Genomic DNA, 5,554 nt, shown 5'->3' with positions numbered 1-5,554 from the left:
CCGGAGGCAGCAGACAAGGAAGGCATCCTGTGGGAGGGAATGGTGAAGCCGTGCCCCGAGCCTGAGAAGGGGTCTCTGGTGAGCAGAGGCAGGGAACACCCTGGGCCAGAGGGGTAAGCAAGGTCAGACTAGCTGGGACAGAGTGGTGTCGGGGAGGCGACATGAGGCTGGACAGGTGGCAGGACGGCACCCCCCTGGCCAGCATGGTGAGCTGTGCTGTGCTGTGGAGCTGGCAGTCCTCCTGTGTCAGTGGGGCCTCCTGTGGCTTTCTTTGAGCAGGGAAGAGATTGCTTAAGAAGGAACTGGCTGCTGGGTCAGATCGGAGGAGGAAGGCCAAAGAGAGGCAGGGGAAGGTAAGGGTGGCCTGAGTTGAGATGTGGCAGTGGAACGGACAGGAGGATGGATTTGAGAGCAGTGCAGGGGAGGGAGCGACAGGGTTTGGTGTGGCAGGTTGATGAGGGGAGCAAGGGAGAGGGCAGAGGGCAAGGGTTCCTGGTGCAGTCACTGGGAGGGTGACTCCTGCAGAGTTAGGAAGGGCAGGCGTGGAGATCGGCCCTGTATTTGAGTTGGTGGTGCCTGTGTGGGGCAGCTGGCTATGTGGGGCAGCGGCCTCCACGTGGAAGTTCACGGGGCAGCTGGCTATGTGGGTCTGGGACTCAGGGGAGAAATATGGGCTGGAGTGAGAGATTTGGGAGCCATGCACGTGGAGATGGTGCTTGAAGCCCTGGGGGTAGAGAGAGAAGAGGGCAGGGCCCAGGCCTGAGTACTCGAGAACAAGCAGCCAGAGAGGAGAACCAGGGTCACGCTCCTGAGAAGGCGAGGAAAATCAGGACAGAGGAGTGTCCATTGGATGAAATGCCGGGGATCCTCGTGGCCTCCGTGAGAGTAATTTCAGGAATGGAGCTGGGAAGCCACAAGGCGGGGCTGAGGAGCCAGGGGGAGAGGAGGCAGACAGCTCTCAAGAAATTTGGCTGCTGAGATGAGAGAGAAGCAGAGGGTGTGGGGAGGGCGTAGGGGTCTCAGGACCCCTTTACAAATTAGAAATTACTGAGAACCCCAAGAGCTTCTGTTTATGTGGGATACAGAAACTGACAACATTCAAGGTATTAAAAATTAAAATTGAGAAGTTTAAACGTATTTATTAAATTAAAAATAAAAATATTAAACCCATGGCATGTTATAATATATTTTTAAAGAAAAATGATTCTATTTTCCAAAACTAACAAATTTGGTGAAAAGAGTGGCATTGTTTTATATTTTTAAAGATTGGCACCTGCGCTAACATCTGTTGCCAGTCTTTTTTTTTCTTCTTCTTCTCCCCAAAACCCCCCAGTACATAGTTGTATATTCTAGCTGTGAGTGCCTCTGGTTGTGCTATGTGGGATGCCGCCTCAGCATGGCCTGATGAGCGGTGCCGTGTCCGCACCCAGGATCTGCATTGGTGAAACCCCCGGGCCATCGAAGTGGAGTGCAGGAACTTAACCACTTGGCCACGGGGCCGGCCCCTGTTTTTATATATATATATTTTTTTTTTTTTTGAGGAAGATTAGCCCTGAGCTAACGTCTGCTGCCAATCCTCCTCTTTTTGCTGAGGAAGACTGGCCCTGAGCTCACATCCATGCCCATCTTCTTCTACTTTATATGTGAGACACCTGCCACAGCATCGCTTGACAAGCGGTGCCATGTCTGCACCCGGAATCCGAATGGATGAACCCCGGGCCGCCGAAGTGGAACATGCGAACTTAACCACTGCGCCACCGGGCCGGCCCCCCTGTTTTATATTTTTAATGTCTGACTTAACAGTAGCAGCTGGATTCGTATCTGCTTCTGCATTCAATTTGTTGCAAATTCACATCTCCTATAGCTCTGGAAAAACCCACTGTCCACTCATGAGGAAATGAGTGTGAAAAGGCAAATAACCTCTTAGTAGTATTATGAAAATAATTTTGACCCCTCAGAGGATTTTGGGGACCCCTAGGGATCCCTGAGCCATTTTTGAGGACTTCTGGTGTAGGAGCATTAAAATTTTTTTTGTTCCTTTTCTTCCTTAGTTGGAGGGATAGAAGCAGGGTGATGGGGGGGGTACCCATCCTTAGGGGGGCCCCAACCTTAGGCCGTGGCATTGAGGAATTGCAGAGTTAGCAGGGACCTCAGAAATCATCCTGTCCATCCCTCAAGGGCATCCTTCTGGAGAACTGGGAGTTGGGGGGGCTCAGCCAGTTCAATTGCCATTTGTCATGTGTGGAGTCTGAAACAGGCCCTGGGTCCTGCACCTCGGGCTGAGGGAGATGGAGGACACAGAATCCCCCTCCCACCTGGTCTGGGGCAAGGGCAGCTCCAGGGGCTCAGGGGATGGGGCAGAGGTGGTCGGGTCTGGGAGGGCCGTAAAGAAGCTGCAGGAACCCATCAGTTAGAGGGCACTGCAGGTGCGTGGGGCTGGCACCAGCCTGGGAGGGAGGCCCCAGAGCTTGGGCAGCAGCTGCGTGGAGGAAGCCCGGCTGAAAGCTGCCTTGGAGTCAGTTTGCGGAGGAAGTATTAAACTTTATCTTGTAGGCAAGTTGGGTTCTGCGGCGATGTCTTTGTTTTTTCATGTTTTTCCTCCCACGGAAGGGTCTTTGTTTGTTTTTGTTCTTTTTGTTTTGTCTGCTCGTCAAGCCGACAGGGTTGTGTTCAGGCCTGGGTTTAGGGAGCCTTGAGCTTGGCAGGGTGGAGCCGGTCTGAAGGCTGCAAGGCCTGGTGGGCGCCTGGTGCCGTGATCCAGGCAGGTGCTGGGAGAGCCCGACTAAGACCAGGAAGGGGGAATGTGGGGACACCTCCTGGCAGCCCATTGGAAATGGAGGGGCCAAAAGAAGGGAGGAGACTGGGGATCCCAGGGTTTTGCCGAGAGTGCGCCCAGACAGTGCAAGGGGAAGTGGGTGGACACCACGCTGGCCTCCGTGCACCCCTCTCAGGCTGGCAGGCTCCTAGGGGGTCTCCAGGTTGCCCCACACCGGGTCCCAGGAAGGACCACATTGCTCTAGGGGCTGTTGGTCCCCTCGAGACGGTGGCAGCATCCGTGTCAGAGAAGCAGAGGGTGTGGGGAAGTGGACCTCGAACTGGGGAGACGCTGCCTTCCCTCAGGCCTGTCTCTGAGGAGAGTCAGGGTGCTCCAGGGTGTGAGTCCAACTCAATGCCCAGGGCCAGGTCAGGGGAGACAGCGGTCACAGCAAGGGTTTCCCTGAGGCCCAGGGTCGGAGCACAAGGGCCAGCCTCCTGCCCCACAGCTAGTGTGCCCAGGGCAGGTCTAGTTCACTCTTCTTGTTCTGGAGTAATTATTACTTCCACTCTCAAAGCATCCATGTTTGGACAGTAAATTGCACGGTGGCTGTGGAAACTGCGGCCCAGCAGAGTTGCTTTGTCAGGAGTTGCTGTCAGAGGGGGTTGACCAAAGGCCCTGACCTCGCCTGTCCTCTGCCCTCCTCGCGCTATCCCTGGACCCTCACCCCCAGGACAGCACCGGGGGTGGGGGGGGGGCCACTGTCCTCTGCCCTTTCCTGGTTGCCCTTGGAGAATCCTTGCCAGGCCTGCGCTTTCCAGGTCAGGTCTGCCCCTGCCCTCCCCTCTGCTCCGGGCACTTCCCTCGACACACCCTGAGTGCTTTCTGGTCACTGGTCCTCCAGGAGGGCAAGGGCACCGTCTGCACTGTGCGCCCTCTCTGGCCTGTGCTGGCCCCTCCTCCTCCATCTGGGGACCCTGCACTGCACACCAGCCCCTCAGGCTCCGCTCCTCCCCCTGGCGCTTCAGTTCCGTCCTTGGCTCTGTTCTGGATCCTGCCCCTCCTGGACCACCGGCCCCCCAGTAAGGTGGAGCCCAAGCTTGAACGTTGGGCCCAGGCTCCTTCCTCAAACCTTCAGGGTTCTGCTGGTCTTGTCCTGCCGGTCTTCTGCCATCTGAAGGCCCCCTGTGTCCTCCCTACCACCACTGCCCTCACGACCGCCCTTCCCTGGACCGTTGTCATGACCTCCAAACGGATCCATCTTCCCCAGCTTTGTGCCCTCCCTGGATAGTCGTCTTCCACATGGTGTAACAATGCAACTCTGGCCACAACCGTCCACACTGACAGGCTCCGATGGCCCTCAGCATGAACTTCCCTGTGGCCCGGTCCCTGCTCTCCCCTCCAGCCTCGGCACCCTCCTGAGCCCCTCCATGCCTCCAGCCCCTGGTGTCTATGCTGCCTGCTGTCTCCTCCCGCCTCAGGCAATTTCTGGCCACCAAGCCTTGGCTCCCACTGCTTTCTCTATCCAACGACTTCGCCCAACCCTCTTACATCCTCAGCACTCAGCACCAGCATCAAGCCTCCAGAAGCTGCTGCCCTCCTTGTGCCCACCCCCCACACCTCCGTTTTGTGCCCAGCATGTTGTATTGGCATGATCTGCTTGCAGGTCTGCCCCCACTAAACCGAGTCCCCCAGAGCAGGAACTGTGTGTATCCAAGCGCCGCAGCTCAGCTCTGAGGCCCCAAAGGAGCTCAGGGGACCTTTGGGCAATGGGGTTTAATGAGACGCCCTTCAAATGCAATGTCACACGTCCCCTTGCAGGGAAAGACTCCATGTGAAAACCTCAGGCACAGCCAAGGGAGAGTGCTGAGCCACCTCCCCAGGCTAATGTGAATCTGAACGTCCATGTGCCCGGCCTGGGCATGTGGGACTGCGGCCACCGGCCAAGGGTGGCCCAGGCAGGTCTGGCGGCCCCAGCACACCCAATGGGGGTGGCGCTGACCCTGGGGCGCTGCATCCTGGGCCTGCCCCTCTCTCTCCCTCTGTCTGGCTGAGAGAGGCCAGGCCCTAAACGCACATCGGAGGAAGAGCTGCCCTCTGGCAGGCATCTCAGGGGGCAGGGGCTGAGCCCTGCTGGTGCTCCCACTCTGGTCACTAAGCTGGAGGGCTGTTGGCACATCTTTCATGGGGTGGTGCTCCTTGTCCCCACAGGAAGGGAGCTTGGCCTTCCTTGTGACAGCCTGAAGGTTTGGTGACTGGGGGAGGAAGGGGACTTCCCCCAATGGCAGGCAAAGCCTCCAGCCAGGCACAGCCCCTCCTGGGCCCAGTCAGGATGATGGCAGGTGAAGGGTGTGTCAGACGTGGCTCTGGCTGGGAGGGACGGTGAGTCCATGGGGGGAAAGCTGATGACGAGCTGCTCACGTGGGGTGCCTGAGTCACCTGTCCACAGGCCCTGGCCCGTGGGGGTTTCCACAGGAAGGGAGGCCCAGTTCCTGCTCACGGGTCACTTGTGGCCCTGACCTGATACACGCTGAATGTGTGGGAGCTGACCTGACAGAAGCCTGCAGTAAGCCTGTGACATGCAAGCTGCCTTTTTACCTCGTCTTGCACTCTCTGTTCCCTCATTCTGGAAGTCTCTTCCCTGCCAGCTCTGGTCTGGCTCATTCGTCACTCAGACTTCAGGGCTCAGGTGAGGTGTCACCTCCTCCAGGAAGCCTTCCCTGAACCTCCTCTACCTCACCACCCAGGCCTGGCTTTGAGGCCCTGCCATGTGTCTCTGACACCTGTGCTTTTTCTCTT

This window comes from Equus caballus, chromosome 1, assembly GCF_041296265.1.
Source record: "Equus caballus isolate H_3958 breed thoroughbred chromosome 1, TB-T2T, whole genome shotgun sequence".
Classification (NCBI taxonomy): Eukaryota; Metazoa; Chordata; class Mammalia; order Perissodactyla; family Equidae; genus Equus; species Equus caballus.
Note: the sequence above shows the minus strand (reverse complement) of the source record.